Raw genomic sequence first — 17,212 nt, forward strand, 5'->3', positions numbered from 1 at the left:
AAGCTTTGTTCCTTTGTCTCATGTCAACCCCTTTCCCTACTAACCACAGCAAGCATCTCAAGGAGAGAGGAGCTTATGGCTGCTGGGTAACCCAGTAGGGAAGGCTTCTTTAACAGCTGGATCAATAAGGCGCTTCTTCCAGATGCCTGTATCCTTGATTGATCTGGTTGACGTTTTCTCTTTTCATCATCCTTTTCTTCTCTTGGCACTTCATTTTAATTCATCCATGAGTAATCCTCCTCCTCTCCAGATGCTTCTCAGTATTAAACTGCAGCCCTTCTCGGCCTATCCTTACCTTAGACCCTTATGCACAAAAACCCACAAAAGCATCACACTCTCATTAACTATCTTTTTTCAGGCAAGACGGGGAACTGCACAATCCTTATCTTTCTAGTGGCAACCAAGCCTTACATGAGAAGTCCCAGCAGTTGTTTCCTTCTCCCCTTTCAGCAAAGGTATCACTGCTGCTTGCAAAGGCCATTGACTTTACTGACAGAACATTTTTCATTGGAAAGTGCCTTTTGCTGCCACAGTATTAGTTTGCAATGTTGTTTTTTCATTTCTGAATCAAAAAACAGTAGACATGCCTTGTTTTCATCTAAATGAAATGTTTCAGTTGTTCTAGACTAAATGTTTGCACGTGTGTTAAAATTTTATTTCATAGGAAGTCTCAGAGCTGTTTGGCTTTGTTCTGACTCAGAACAAAAGCAGACCTTGATGTTGCTTCCAGTATAGGGAAAAGGAAAGAAAACAAAACAAAAGTTCTTAGCAGGAAACTTCTCCAGGTCTCTAACTTACTTTAGGAAAGTTAGTATTCTTGCCTATGTTGGGATTTTCCCTCAAAATGCATTGCAGTACAAGTCCTTCTGCTAGTCAGGTAAGTGGTAGATTGACCAGTTCAGAGAGAAGGTGTCATGATAGTACCAGGGCTCCCTATCACTTAGCATCATCTAAATGTGCTGTGCAGGCAAAATGCTGGGGATTGGGCTATCAGCGCTTTGGAATATTGGAGCCGGGCTCCTAACTTAGGCAAAGCTCAGCAGTCACACAGCCAGACAGAGATGTGTATTTGGTTTTGGTAGAAGAGCCATCATCTTGTTGCCACAATGTCCTCATTCATGTTTCTGAAAGTGCTTCTGAGTTCCCAGACAGATCTTGCTTTGTGATCAGGTATGAGACCTTTGTGCACCTTTTCATCTCTCTGGTGTGTTTGGGCATCACAGGGCCACGTTCACAAATGCAGGCATCTGCTGATCCAAGCTGAAAACATTTCAACCCAAAAACTATTTTAAAGAGAAACCACCTCTCAATTTTCAGATACATGAGTCTTCAAGGGGCACCTTTTGAGATAGACTTAATTAAGCAAGTCATTCTATTAATCAGTTCTAATTAGTCATGCAAATCACAAGCGCTCCGGCCTGTGGTTAAGTGAAACCTGATTTGATCCCAAGTGCAGCCAGGCTTAGCGAGTCCAGTGGGTATTTGCAGGAACGTGCCTTCTCTCATCTTCATGCTTCTCTTCAGGTGCAGTAATCTTCTGGAGACTGTAGTGTGAATTGATTAGTTGTCATGGGCAGAATGCCATTAACTTGAACACTGGAGAGGATGGGGTAAAAAGCACTGCGGGGCATGTGAACTCTTCCTCTGCATCCCTCTGGCACCCACATGTGTAGACAGAAGAAGGGCTAAGGTTGTGGGTCTGTAAGAGGGGAGACTAGCTATGAAATCTCTCGCATGGGAGGCAGTTGCCCCTTTCAAAGCAGACATCTGTATGGCTTTTTCTGGAGAACCAGGGAGCCAGCTCTGTCAGAAGGATGTGGCTCAGTATAGAGTGTGATCCTGCCTAGCTTCAGGCCCCTGATGCCATTCTCCATCTTAATCCCACCAGGTAAGGCAGCTGTGAATAACTCAATGTTAGGTCGGCAGCCAATGTGGACAGGGTAGGTAAAGGAGTGAGTGATTGCTGACTTCATCTTGATTGATTTGCGTAACACAGCACTGTTGGTTAAAGGGCTGAGAACACGGGTTTGTTCTTTCTCTTGCCTTTAAAGTGCCAGCAACATAAATATTCATTAACATAAGATGCGTGTTAACACTTCAAAAAAGGCTCCTATTTCACAGAATCTCTGCTGCAAGACCAAGGCCTTTGATTGCATCAGCGTGGAGAAACTCCTTTTGTCTGACCTGGGATTTCCCTGGAACTGGGCTGCAGTCAGCCATCTCCATGGGCTGCTGTGAGGCTTGGAGCCAAGGGCTGTATCCATACATCTTCCTGGCAGCCAGGCTCCCTGCTAAGTGGTGGCACAGCTTCCCTAACCTGAGCTGGGTGGAGCTCCAGTTGAGCTCTCCAACAGGGAGAGCCAACAGTATCCTTGGTTTATTATTATTATTTACTTCTCCGCTAGCACACGTGCTAACCCTGCACGCACACATCCATGTGTATTCTCCCTCCCTTTCATACTTCCTTGCATGGCTGGCAAAATGAGCTACAAGCAGATAAAAATTGAAACACAGAAGAGAGCAAATTACAACATGTTCAATTATCTTTTTCAAAATCATTCTTCATCTCTGCTGTACTTGGTGGCTGGCAGCATTCTCTTAGCAATCTGACAAGGGCATTATTTTCTCCCTTGTTTTATCCCTTCTCTTGGGTGGTAGGTGGTCAACGAGCCAGGACTCAGTGAGAAGTTATGCAGCGGGGCCAGGCAATTCAGGTTGCATGAACCAGAGAGCCAAAAGACCAGTGCTTTTCCGGTCTCCATTCAGCAGCCTGTGTAAGGAGTTCTCCCTTCATTAGTTGCAAATGTTTCTTCTTGTTCCATGCAAATCGTACAGTGGCGAGCAATGCTTCCCTCCTCAACACCTTTATTTATTTATTTTTTGCAGAGCTTTGCTTTGTTGCCATCCTTGCTGTTGTTTTGCAACCTGCCACCCACTGCCAGCTCGCTGTTGGCCTCACCGAGGGCTCTGCTAATTTGCTAATTAGCAGGCTCCCCCTCCTGGCACCTCGCAGCAGCCCTGCGAGGTAAGAAGGGCTCTGAACCCCAGGTAGCTGCCTGCAGTTTTGTTTCTCCTTTCCACGGCGGTGGATTTGCTGCTTCGTTGCAGATTCCTTGGAGCAGAATTTTAGTATTGCTTCTGGATTGACAGTGCTGGCGATTCAAGTTTTTTGCCTGTTTACAGAAGTGCTCCGGGGTGAGCGTCCTTCTGTACCTCTGAGACCAGCGCTGAGGGATCACCTTTTGGGTTGAGAGGAGATTTTGTTCTTTATGGTCTATTTAGCTCTTGGCCTCTCCGCTGAGAAACTGTCAGTGAATATAGTGTCAAGTGCGGTAGTGATAGTTTTAATAATGAGGACACCTGTCTGCTGTAAAATAAGATTACATCAAGACATTTTATGCAGTTCACATGTAAGTTAGGAATGACTTTTGGTGATGCCAGCAGGGATTGCATTAAAGGATGGAACAATAAATGCAACAAATTGCCCATTAAAATTGGGAGAAATTTCTTCAAGTAATGAAACATATTTAAACGTGTGTATTATAAAGGTGAAACGGTTGAGCAGTTTCCAAGCCATATTAGGTCTGGTAAAGAGCTTGATCAGCTTAAATCTGAATGGGAATGTTTTGTGGCTTAGAGCAGAAGCAGATTTTTTTCTCTAATTGTTTCGTTATTAACATCAGTACGGCAGTGTGTGATTTTAATGGAGTGCTGTTGGGAGGATAGTTAAGAAGAGAGGGGCTGTAAACAAACTATAGTGCTTGCAGTGCAGATCCCCAGGTGCAACAAAAGATGGCAAAAAACACTTGGCTTCATCCCTGTTTTCAGGAAGATTGCCTTGTTCACAGTTGCTCAAAAAGTTACTGGGAGAACTGGAAAGATAGTTTGTCTTTTGGGAGCTCAGTGCTCAGATCTAAACCTGTGTTTTCTTTTGGTTGCTCTTGTGAAGACAGTTTCCAACGAAGACTCGAATGTGGCATCCTCATGGTCTTCAGTCATAACGACGTTCTTAAGTTATCTGCTCAAAAACCCAAAGAAAAGAGCAGTGTATTGATGCTGAAAACCAAAGAGAGCACTTAATGAGAAAGAATTTGTACTTATTACTACATTGCAGACATTAAACCACTGGCCTACAAAACCAGAACAAGTAGAAATATACTTTCTTTTTATCTCCAGTTAATATACAGGAAACTAGGATCATAGTAGAGCTATTGTTTAACCAACATCACGCGCTAAACCAAGGATAACCTTCTAAAAAATATATATGTACTGTCAAATGAAGCAAAAATGTTCAAGCCAGTGCGAAGTGCAGTCAATCACAGTGTTGCATAACATACAGCTGAGATGTTCCAAAGGGGGTCCTTGGCTTCTGGGACAAGTTCGAAACACTTTTAGCAAGAGGACTGAGAAACAGAGTCCCTAAATCAGTAGCCATTTTCACCAGTGTAGGCCTAGGGTTCTTAAAATGCACTTGTAATAGTTGAAAGTGTCATCCAGGGAAGTAACATTTGGGTTAAAATTTATGGGGCCAATTGAATGTGTGATATAAATCTATATCATTTAGCAATTGCCCCTGGAGTGAATCTAGGAGAGATTTTTATCTTGACAGTAGCCCTTTAAAGGAAAAGGAAGAGGAAGGCATTGAATTGGAACAAGCCAGCATCTCTCTGTGTTTGTCTTTGGTAAACACTGCAATTTATTTAAAGCACATGGAAGGCAGAAAGAATACGGTGAAGTTAAATCCCAACAAATTGTTTTATATTTACAAATGAATTAGATTATTTGCATTTGTTGTGTTTTTGGGTTTCTTTGAAACTGCAAATTAATGAGAAAAAATTATTTCCGAATCTTATTTTACTTAAAGGCGAGTTTAGCAAAGGCAATTTGCATGTAAATCAACGTTTACCTGACGCGTGCAATTTCCACAGTTAGATAAACCATAACATGAAACAGATGAAAGACATGGGAACTGTATAAAAATTCTTTGAAAGATAATAGGCAGCAGTTTGCAATAAATATTCATTAAGTGAGAGGGTGCCCTGTTCTCTCTCTGCTGCTATCCGTGCAGCACTCACCTCTTTCCGACAGCCTCCTTGTTACATATCTTTGCTCTCCTATTTCTTCCTTATTTAATCTGTCTTCTTTCTTACAGTGTAGCATGGGTCACTTTCATTATGGGATGCCTTGTGCGTTTCCATCATCATTCTGTACTTGTGGGATGCATAATGCAGACCAGGAAGGATGTGTGTGATAAAGCAGTAGGGAGGTAAAGGCTGGTTCCAGGACAGAGCAAAGCAAGTACCTGCTGGGCTCACAGGGTAGGAAGGCAGCTGTGGCCCTGCTTTACCCTCATCCTGATCATTAGAATCATAGAATGGCTTTGGTTGGAAGGGACCCCAAGGATCATCAAGTTCCAATCCCCTGCCACAGGCAGGGCCATCAACCTCCATGGTGCAGGCCATCATCTCTTTGGCTGTTTTGACATTCAAGGGTAACATCAGCATGCTGCCTATGTATTGGGATTTCTGGGGGACTTCTGCAAACAATTCAGCAAGCTCAGAATTTCACCCAAATATCTGATACCTTGAGAGAGGTAGTGTTCTGTAGTGTGTTCTTAGCGTGTCTGTAGTCACGCCAAGAATATGGCTGTTGTTCTAAAACCTGCAGTTTTAGGAGCAACTGGTGTGTGACCAGTTGAAAGATCAAATGTTCCGCGTTGCAGTGAATTCACGCTGCATTTTTATCGTGTGTGTGTCTTCTGCTACCATTATCACTATGGTATCTGATCACGTGCCTGGAGAGCCATCAAAAGCTATGTTGATGTATGGCCAGATTGTGGACTGGCAATATGCTGTGAAATTATAATAGCAGGAGGTTTGCAACATGTTTGTGAGGGCTGTGTTCTTGCTCCCGAAAATAAACTGTTTTCTCAAATGACTGATTTCATGTTTCAGAGGCCGTATGCTACTCACGTGCTGCACTGCGGGATTTCCACATGCACTATGAGCAAACTTGCTCAGGTGGCTCACATAGAGCAGACCTTTAGGATGGACCTTACTAACACCCTTCTCTTTGCACTGCAGCGGGACTGTGTGCTGGTTGAACGGCGCTGTCCTTTGTATTGAAGTGAAGATACTGTCACTTTGTTGATTGTATGTGTCATCTGTCATCTTCCTTTCCTAAATTTCATCTTGTTCCGTCCTGTCATCCTGTAGGACTCCAGCTAGAACATGCCTCTGGGGCTTGGTCTGTCCTTGGGAGCAGTTGTCTTCTTTCCTGCCACTCGTGTTGTAGAGCTCTGTGATCATTTTCAAACAAAAAGCCAACTCTGTTCTCTCACACTCTCTATTTGCATTTAATATCCCTTAAATGATTAAAGCAAACATTCCTAATTAAATGTTAACGTGATGTAAGTATCTGCAGCCAGAGTACCGGCCGCCCCTCTAATCTCATATGTGTGGACATAGCACCTGGACTTGAGGAGAAAATTACTTTCATAAAGTTTGATGGGGGAAGCACGAATAACTTATCCAGCCATTCCTGTTAAGTTTACTCTTTGCCCTTGGGAAGATCATTGTGCTGCTGAAGCCTTCGGGTGCCCAGAAGCTCAGGAGGCTGCTTACTGTATACTAGAGTCCAGCCTGCAGAGACACAGTGTGCTAGCCACCAAACAGTGGGCTATGCTGCATGGTGATTTGATGTGGATTCAGGTGGTTATTTAAAACAACAACAATAACAACAATAAAACCAATGCTTTTTAAGGAAATGCTAACAATAATTCTTTTACCAGGTTGGGTGGTTTGCATTTCTCAGTATGCTTTTAATTCATATCTATTGGCAGAGTTTGGACGCTTTCCTTTTTACTCCAAAACAGTTTCCTCTCCATCCTATTCAGACTGTGCCGCTGTGCCAGCACCGCTTCTGTCTCACTCTAGACTGCGGCACCTGTAGCTGCAGTCAGTGTGATGGCTGAGAAGGGTGTCTCTGTGGTTGCACTCCCTCTGCTGACTGCTTCTGCAACACCAGCATTAAAAGAGAGCTTAAAGGTGGGCAGATTCACTACAGTGCCAGAGTATACACAGGGTGGCACAGTAACTCTAATATCACCACCTGGGCCGTCTAGTGTGCATTCATCCCTGAGCCCTGTACTGGCTGCAATACACACAAAACTGGTTCACTTGCCCATCTTCACATTGCTTTCCAATGCTCTTGTCTTAAAAAAACTTGAAGTCTATATTCTGTTTTAGAATCCCTGGCTTTAGAACCCTCTGATCACTGCTGTCTTTTTGAGACATGCTTCTTGTTCTCGCTTTCCTTCATGCTGTATGGCTCTCTCTTCGGATTTGTTGTTCCTTGAATGTTAAAGGTCAATCTCCTGGAATTAATTGTTATTTTTATTCAGCCAAGACAGATGAGATTGAATTATGTTACTTGTCTAGTGTATGCTTCTCTCTAGAATTTTCCCATGCAGAATATTCTGAGTAATTTCTTTTAAGTCAATGTATGAAATTTGGGGAGAAGGGTGGGTACTATCCACATTTAGGCTCATGAGAGCATCTGAGCATCATTAAAATCAGAAGCAGTAGTGACACAACCGTGTCCTTACATGGTTCAGTGCCAGTATGGCTCCAGTGAATTGCTGATTGTCAGTCTTTCAAATTGAAGATCCTAAAGCATTGAAGTATCTGCCATAAAAACTGTTGCAAGCCATTTCCAGACTGAACAGCTGTTGAGGGAAGACAAGCCATGGTGACAGAAGTACTTTCTTCTGCTGTCACGGAGATCGCTTTTGTGTCCTGCCTAAATCGCAGTTGTCGTCTAAATCTTCTATCATTATGCTGGAGATGATGATGTTTCCTTTCTTCGTGGCAGAATGTAGTTTGTTGGATTCCATTCACCTAAAAGCTTCAAAGATGCAGAAAAGGTCTCTTGATTTTTTCAGTCCTGTTCTTTGAGATGTTAAACCTTTATAAAAGTAACTGCACGTGTTCATCAAGCTAGAAGAAATATTCATCAGGCTAGAGAAATCCTTTTTCTCTCAGTCTTTCTCTGTAGACTATTGGACATGCCAATCAGGTGGCTAAATGAAGGCACCTATTAGTGGCTGACCCCAAAAAGCAGGTGAGAATCTACTGTCACTCTAAATATGAAATACTGAGTCAAATACTTGTCAAATGCTTGCATGGTTGGCAAGGACCCGTGGTTTCCCAGCTAGCTGATGACTCAGTATCCTAATCCCAGCTCTCCAGATGTGCCAGTGTCCTTGCAGACAACAACTACATGCAGTTGCCAAGCTAAACAGAAACGAGCTTGATGAAGATTAAAAGCTGTGCTTCTTGGGTGCAAAACAAGGTTAGCTCAGTTTCCCTGTGATTGCATCCATGTTCAGGGTTACTAGAAGTGCTATATTCATTGGTATCAAATGGCTCTTTTGGGGAACTTTTTAAAGAAGGGCGAGCAGGTCCCCTCAAGGCTTAGTTTTAGAGGCAAGCTCTCAAGTCACCTTCATTCATGTCAGATTCCCGCAGGAGAAAAAGCAGCACAAAACAGAAGCTGCAATTACAGCTTTTCTTTAAGAAGATGCTGTCAAGCCCTTTAAGTACAAATACCAAACATGTCTTCAAAGTTTTGAATTCTCCTGGGGTCTGTGCTGTACATTCCACTACAGTAGTCTTGCTTTTATAACCAGTCCGCTGGTATTTACTAAGCTGAAGAAAATACACAACCCTTTCAAGCAGAGATAAAAAAAAAAAACAACCTACTAAGAGTTGATAGAAGGGAATGCTCTTCCAGTATTCTGGGCAGCAGCTTAATTTTTTGAGGCCCAATTCCTGGTGCATGCGATTGTTGTTTTTTTTTTTCAACAGCAGTTAACACACACACTGATATTTCGACGCCTCGGTTCTCCATCTGTAAAATGGGACGATAGCTTTGTGAGGATAAACGCTTACAGCGTTGCATAGAATTTACAACCTGAGATGACAGAGTTGTAAGCAAGCAACTAAAATTCTCCCGAGTGCAAGTCAAGGTTTCACATCGGTTCCCGCGTTCTTTACTGCTGCTGAACATTTGGGTGATTAAAGTTAAGTATTTGCATGCTGCTGTCAAGTTGTGATTAATGTAAAAATAGTTACTTGCATGAGGAAATAAAGTTCAAAAGAGGAGGTTTTTCATGTATGTTAGATCAGCCAGTTAGGAGACAGAAGCTGTGCTCAGTGCCTCAGGTGAGCGTTGCAAATCACTCCGAGCGTTGAACAGTTAACAGGATGTTTACTGCTGCTGATTCCAGTAAGGCATAGCACCTAAATTTCGGCTGTGCTGGAGGAAAACGCTCCTTCTGACTTTGTCTGAAGAGGTCATATGCAAGGTGCAAAAAGTAAATTAGGGAGCGTGCTTTAAAGAGCTGAATAGATGACCTTGATCGTTTCATCCAAAGGTCATATGACACTTTCAGATAAGTCCAGAGAGAAACATAAGTCCTTGTCTTTCCCTGCGCAGTTTACAAACCGGTGCAACTGATAAGAATGCTTTGCAATTCACAGTTCATCCAATACCAGAAAATAGCACCCTTCGAAGTGTTATTTATACAACATTAAATACACTTTCACCGCGTTTCATAAATTTCCAGCTTTCACAATAGCCAGTATTTTTTTTAAGTCCCACCTCAGAAGTCCTTTGATTATGCCATAATCATAGGTTTGTTACATTTGAATGGGAAATACTCTTTTTTTCTTCTCGTGGTTGTGAAAAATAATTTGAAAACATGAGTCATAAAGACTCAAAACCTAAATTTCAGATTAAAAGCCAACGTGTGTATTTTCAAATCTCAGGGTCTTTAAGCCAATCTTACAATTATCTTTTAGGCTTTGCTCATTATTTTTGGCTGCTTGGGGTGACAGTTCTGTAGATGAATGTTGAAGGCCTGCCTGCTTCTATTGTGCCTGTTCAGCTTTGTGTACTTATGCTGCAGTAGTCGAAGTAAGGATTGTGCTTGCGATGGCCATGTTATTGTATGTCTGATATTTTCTCCACTTCACTGGGGAGTCGTATCTTTTCTGAAGCTGATTTAAGTGGAATGCTCAGGGTATCTGTACCCACAGAATATTCATACTGACTGGGATTGGGAATCACAGCCAAGGGGCAAATATTAACATATCTTTGAACCTTATGAACCTCCTGAGAAATATTAGAGCAATAATAGCCAATATCCACCAAATTATTGAAGATTATATGACACCTATCAGTCACTTTGATGTTCATGGGACCTGAGCAGTCTGTCTGACTCACCTCTGCTTTGTGACCAATCTACCCTTGTGCAAAGCGATCTGTTCCTCTGAATCTTCCTTGCTGATTGCTGCACATCTCTTATGAATATGTTTCCAAGCTGCTACAGCTTAGCCTGGCTCTGCTTCCATGTCTTGTTACCATCTCTGGTGGACAATTCTGCAACCCATGCATGTCAGAGCCCTGTCCCCACGAGTGGCTTCAGTGGCTTCAGAGTCTTTTGTGTTTGCTACCCTTTTGAGTTCCACGGGGGCAACTCAGTCAGTTCCTTGTTGCCTGTGTTGGGTTACCTGTACCATAAAGCAATCTGTGTGATTAACAGCCAGCAACGCTGCCACTTCTCAGCTCTTTCTTGCCTGTAGTGTCCAGAAAATATTTACATACCAGTGTATGTGAAAGCTAGTTCAGCAGCATGTACAGGAGGAAAGTTTCTGTATTATAGGAAATCAGTATGTCCACTCAATGTGACACTGCAATTTTTCTGCTGTAAGTGACCCTCGGTTATGTCTTATTAGGAGTAGCAAAGGATTTTTTAACCTATTTGATATTTCTTTGAATCTTCGTTTTCCTTTTTTTTCATCCGACTGATGAAAATCCACAATATTTTCCATTACAAAAGTTTTGACAGCACAAATCTAATTTTTGCATTTTCTTATATCATTAAACTGAACTACTTTATGCTAATGTGTAGTAAAGAGGGTTATTAGCACTGAGGTTGAACCTTAAAAGGGTTGGAGGTTTGATTCATCTATGAAGCACCGACAAATTTGGATTAATTATTCAAATCTAATCCAAACCTCTCGAGCCTGCAAAATTGAACTGGAAGTCTCAAGAGAACAGGCAAGCATGTGGGATTTCTGGTGCTGCCTGCCTAGCTTTCTGATGAGCCTACATAGCCAGTAAAACCTTTTAAATATACCACCTTTCTAAATTACACGTATATTTTAGATTCAGTGTTGTTCAGGTGCAGCTGGTGCATAAGCTATTGATCACGGGTGAGAAATGTTCTGCTATCACAGTTCTCCCATTTGGTGTAGTATGTGGCACTTCACAGTGGCACTGGGGGTCAGGAGCTTAATATGGCAGAGAGCGGGCAGCTAAGATTGCTGCCTTGAGAAAGAGATATCCACAGCCATGTTTTTATATCACCAGAGGCGTAAATTGCTCAAAATATGCTGGGCTATTTTTTTGTTGAGGAGTGATTCTGCTGTGAAAAGGTTAGCATTTATTTAGCTTGACAAATAGCTTCGACTTTCCTAAGGCTCACCATTTAAAACTATGTACCTACTTAATATTTGATCTTAAATCCCAAGTTAAGTCCCTTGATGATTAGATGTTCTAGGACTGTAAGAAATAGTTCTGTGTCTGGGTAGAAATATATAGTCTGTCAGGACAGAAATTATGCTCGGAGGGACAAGCACTGAGCCTAGCTTTATATTTGCAGAGCAGCCAGCACAGCAGGGTCCCTATCTTGATTTGAGACCTCTAGGAACTACTACAAGATAAATATCAGATGATAACTCATGCCATTCTGCAAGAGGACTACAGATTTTCAAGGAACACCAGGGAGTTTTGATTTTTATGACCCCAAGAGGAATAGCACAGAATTTTCTCTCCATATAATGGACAGGGTTGGTTGGGCTTTCTTGTTCAGTGACAGGCCAGCAGGCAATGCCGACCTGTGTATCTGACCTGTTAACAAAATTCCTCCATCTCCTCCAGTACCCTGATTGCAGAGCGATTGAAAGGAGGTTCAATGGCACTCTGTAAAAGGTAGGACATTCATACCTGTTGCTGGGATGCAGGCAGAAAGCGTCACAGCTCATGAGTTCTGCAGTAAAAGGCAATTAATTATCACCTCGATGACCTCCTTTGCTATCAAATCGCTACTCAAATGATTTTACTACTATTTATAATGAGGCAAGATCCATACTATTTTATCCAGTGATTTCAGTGGAGGCTGATGGGTGCTCGGCACATTAGAAAACCTCGTATTTTATGGTTCTGCCACATGACTTCACAGATCTGCTTTTATACTTGCACATGAATTTTAGTGCTGCTTTCCTGCTTCTCTCTGCCTGCTTGTTATTTAGGAATCCTAGCGCTTAATGTGATCCTGTGAATGTAAGGCTCAGAACGGATCAGTATATCCTGATCTTCTCCAGCTGTGTGGTAGGAGATCTGAGTAAAACCCAGCTCTTGTGCTTTCAAGTGCTTCTGGAAATCAGATGTATGTTTGTTTGCTTTCTCATTTTCAAGGAAATTACTTATCCAGTGCCCCTTTCCCCCCAGTCTCTCTGTTTAAAACACTCGGGTGGAAGTCAGACTGCTGATAGGTACAGTATAAAGCTTGTAAAGCACTAGTTCTTAAACCCGTGGGGTTCACCTTTGTGATGAGGTGTGGGGCTATAAGCAGCAGCTTCATAGATACCCTCCCTCTGCCCTCTCCTTTTCAGGAGAATAAAGCAGTGCCCCTTCTACCAGGTTTCATTGCCAGCTCCGAGCTCTCTGGAGCTTTGCACACCCTGGAGAACCTTTTCGCTCCAGCTGCTCCTCCTGCCTCTGCTGCAAATCCCAAGGGCAGAAGAATTTGAAGGGAGATGACAGCAGTTGCTTAGACCAAGGAATCCTGTTTCCCAGAGCAGTTTAAGAATAAGGGAAGGAGGGGAAGAAAAAGGTGTGGGAAACACAGGTAAGAAAGATGGGGATTTGGTGTCAGATTCAGGGGGGGAGAGAAAGGACAAGAGAACAGGGAAGGGTTGGTTGCAGACATCTGGACAAGGCAGAAGAAATAATGCTCTCTCCAAAAAAGCTGAGAATCAAAAGATCCATTCCTGACAATTGCATTTTGCCCATATCTGTGGCTGAAGCAAACAACTAGGGGAAAAATAATTAAAAAATAATAATAATAATAAAAAAACCCAACACTTAAAAAAACAAGTTTATAGCCTCATTGCAATGCAAGAAGGAGCACAGAAATTCTAAGGGGTGGCAGGAAGGCTATATGAGGGAAAGTGAGAAGACCTGTTCCATCTCTGCTGAGCCCATGCTCCATTTCTGTATGACCTAAGGAGAAAACAAAATTGGTTCTCTTTCCTGTTAGTGAAGTATGGTATGGAAGCAACATCTCCTCTGGTTTTTAGCACTGTCAGTCTAATTGTTTCTGTACCACCTGTAGTAGTTCAAGGTCTGCTTGCATGGTCTGGATGGGAAGGGGTATACCCTAGAGAACATGCTTTACCCACTGTCATCATTCTGTGATCTGTTGAGGAAGGGGGTTTGGGTTCTATGGCTCCTCAGATCATCAGCAGTCAAACAGTAAATTCCTTCTGCAAGAAAGCTCAAGTCGCTGTCTCCAGTGCAAGGAGCAGCCTTGACTGAAGACCCAGCATCATTTCTATCTTTCCACACTTTATATGCCTTTCCCTTTTCTTTCAGTTTTTTACAGTCCCTCCAACCGTACCTGGTAGCTTTGTTAATGTTGGGTTGGGTTGAGAGAGCTCTCTGCATGGGGAATATGCATTCCTCCTTCAAATGTGATTTTGGTTTGGAGATTAGGGTTGGTTGGTTTGTTTTTCCATTTTCTGTGTTCCTGAGCTGTTGTAGTAGTCCCACTAACAGCTGTCAACCCCCTCAACAGAGAGACAGCCAGAGCAACCAGAAAACAAACAACACACAAAAGGAAATTCAAAATGTGTTCAGAGAAACATACTACTTCAAAGGCAAGTGTAGAAGTCCCCCCGGAGCTCATTACTATAGTCAGTGGAGGGGAGGGGTTTGGGAGAGCGCAGAGTGGGAAACAGTGTGTATTCTTCCCCAGCAACTGCAGTGAACATCACAGCTTGTGAATATCCCCCCATCTCTTCCATCAGCCCGTGCACCCTGGTTTCCTCTTCATCTTTGCACCTCTGTCTCTTCAGATCTTAGCTGACACAAAACCAAATCCAGGTAAAGCGTGCTACATGCAGACATTCTTCTTCACAAGAGCCCTTGCCAGAAGCCTCACCACCAGGTGGGGAGGACAGTGTCTGTGATCTTTTTGCTTCTTGGTCTGTTTGGGACTGCCGACTTGGAAAACTAGGAAAGTCTGTGGCTGTAGATGGTGTGAGGGGGGACCACCGGGAGTTGGTTTGTGAGACCTGTCAAAACCTGAGACCTGTCAGTTTCAGCCCAAATGTTGTCTTAGAAAGGTAGCCTTTCTCTGAGTTTCTTTAGCCAGTGAGCTCACAGGTTCCTCTCCAAAAATAGAGGTTATTCTAAAATGACCTGCATTTTTGTAACACTCTGCTGGCTCCTGTTTCATGACTCAAGACTGTCACTTCAGTCTGGCCAGTCTGTCTTTCATGACATCTCAAAAGGATGGTGAGGTAATGGGTCATCTCAGAAAAAATTAGCTCTGATCACAGAATATCCTGTACTGGGAAGGGACCCACAGGGATCGTTGAGTCCAGCTCCTGGCTCTCCACGCAGCATCACCTCAAATCCAAACCCTATGTCTGTGTGCTGTCCAAACACTCTGCACTTGGTGCTGTGCCCACAGCCCTGTGCAGCCCATTCCGTGCCCACCACCCTGTGGTGCAGCCCCTGTCCCTGACCCCCAGCTGCCCCTCCCCTGGCACAGCTCCATGCCGTTCCCTCGGGCCCTGTCGCTGTCACACAGAGCAGAACTCAGCATTGCTAACCTGCTCCCTGTGAGGAGCTGCAGCCGCCATCAGGCCTCCCCTCAGCTCCTCCACTCTGGTTCCTGCTGAGGTAAGTCATCTCACAGTACATTGAGGTAGTTTCAGCCATGTGAGGGCTCTGTGAGGTGTATGCATTGTTTATTTATCAGAAACAGAGGAGAGGGGACTTGCAGACAGACAAGCTGTGTGCCATCATTGCTGCATGTTCCCTTTGGTCTTTGTTGGTTGCCTGATACGTGTGCAGATGTGGCTCTGAGTAGAATAATGAAATACTGTTATTGGGATGCCACAGAGAGACAGAACAGTGGCACTGTAAGCAGGTTTTATTTACAGAGGGAGTGTTAATGGAGAGCATCTGAATTACTGCATGCAGAACTACGTGAGATGGTGGGGCCTACAATAACAAAGTAAGTATTTGTAGCACCATGCTCAGACTGCACAGTGCTGATAAAGCACGAGGGTGATAGCACAGAAAGACTATGTGATCTTGTGTGCCGTGGTGAGGTGGTAATAAGGTTCTTGTACATCAGAGTCTTTCCTCAGAGCTAGTGAGTAGATAGTGGGTGTGATAATGTACGTAGCGTGAGAAGTCAACACGCTGGATGCCACACAAAGCAGTCAGTGCAAGCCTGTTCATCAGTGGAGAGATTACAACAGAGCCAGCCCATGTTTGAAGGCTTCCAAAAGCCTTCCCTTGACTTTGATCACTTGCAACTCATTCTCCCAGTACACAGCCACTGATCTGGGAAAGTATTGCAGCTGTTGCTGTAAGCCTCCAGAAGGATCTAAAAAGCTAATTGCAACAGCCAAACCAGCTGTTAGAATAAGGTCTGCACTCTCAGTCCTCAGATCCCAGCATGTCCCTGTGGGATGGAGTTTCTTCTTCAGCTCTAGGAAGCTGAGGGGAAGCAGCTGGGCTCTTTGCTGAACCTGCATTAACTAGGCTGGGAGAGACTTTTCTGCCAATCAGGAGACTAAAATCTTAACAGCTGCTGTCATCTTGGGCCAGAGTGTGGAAGCTTTTACAAGGGACAGGGATTCTGTGTTCAGTTGAGGCATAGGGGAGTTTGTTTTTCTGTTTCTTTTAACTGTTTCCTTCCTCAAATGCAGTAGAGACTAACCAGATTGAACACTCATGGGTTGTGTTATACCTGTCACCTTTGCCAAGAGAATGACGTTTCAGCTCCCATCTTTCCTTTCACAGCTGGTAAGGCATTTCTGCCTGTAGCATCCTGGCTTTGCTGCAGCAAGACTGCTGGAAGTGCCTGAGCAAGACAAGGGGGACAACAGAAAGCTTTTACAGGATAATATCAGTAATGGTGGGGAGTTTGATGCTCACTGTTGCGTTAAAACACTAAGTTGTGTATTTTTATGTAGTTTTTCCCAAGTGTGATAAACTGGGAGTGATTTTTTATCCCCCACCCCTTGGCAGAAGCATTTTGTGTGTTACAGGGGAATATTCTTTGTTACAGGGTGGAGGAAGAACTGTGAGCTAAGGATAGTGAACGATAGCACCCTGTTGTGTGGTCATCTCTGACAACCAGGCAATCGCATGCAATCACTAGATTCAGTAGCACATCTGGCTAAAGCACAGAGTCCAAGTGAGTTTATTATGGAGGCACTGGAGTGTGTCTGCTCCACAGTCCCTAGGATGATCCACTTACTCAAATTATCCATTTTTTCCTCGTCCTGTAGGGCATCCCTGTTATCTTCCCTCCCTATTATCCAAGATAATAGAGAGCTGACTTGCAATAATGCAGTCACAATGGCTCCATAGTGTCTGAATGATTCCCATGTGATTGACATTTTGTGTCTGTCTGAAGCTTCCTGAAGAGCAATTCTCCATCAACACTTCTTTCATCAGTAGGCATTAGGCAGAACAGGGTCCTATAGCACAAGTCTATTAAAGCCAAAAAAGAAATCTATTTCACTATGACAAACAGGAGATGTGAATTATACAAATGGATAAGGCACTGCTTAGAGTGTAAATTCTGTGTGTTTATATGACTTACTGTAGCTGGGCATCAAGGTCAAACAGGACCTGAGGGTCTCTGGTTTTGGAAGCCAGGTTTCCTCAACTGCCTGGGCTTAACAAAGAGTGCAGATGAGAAATGGGGGGAGTTGAATCACCTCAATGTTTTCACGTCTGCTGTTAGGCAAGAACAGACTGTTGAAGTAGAAATGACAAAGTCATCACTCCACTGTGGGGTTTTATTCAACGTTTGCAGGTCTTAGCCTATACTAGA

General features: G+C 43.4%; 1 protein-coding gene across 2 annotated transcripts in view; it reads left to right on the forward strand.

Annotated features, from left to right (window-relative positions):
* LSAMP (limbic system associated membrane protein) overlaps positions 1-17,212 on the forward strand; it is a 909,725-nt gene that overhangs the window by 414,722 nt on the left and 477,791 nt on the right. The gene's annotated exons all lie outside the window — the stretch shown is intronic.

Source organism: Coturnix japonica, chromosome 1 (assembly GCF_001577835.2).
Source record: "Coturnix japonica isolate 7356 chromosome 1, Coturnix japonica 2.1, whole genome shotgun sequence".
NCBI lineage: Eukaryota > Metazoa > Chordata > Aves > Galliformes > Phasianidae > Coturnix > Coturnix japonica.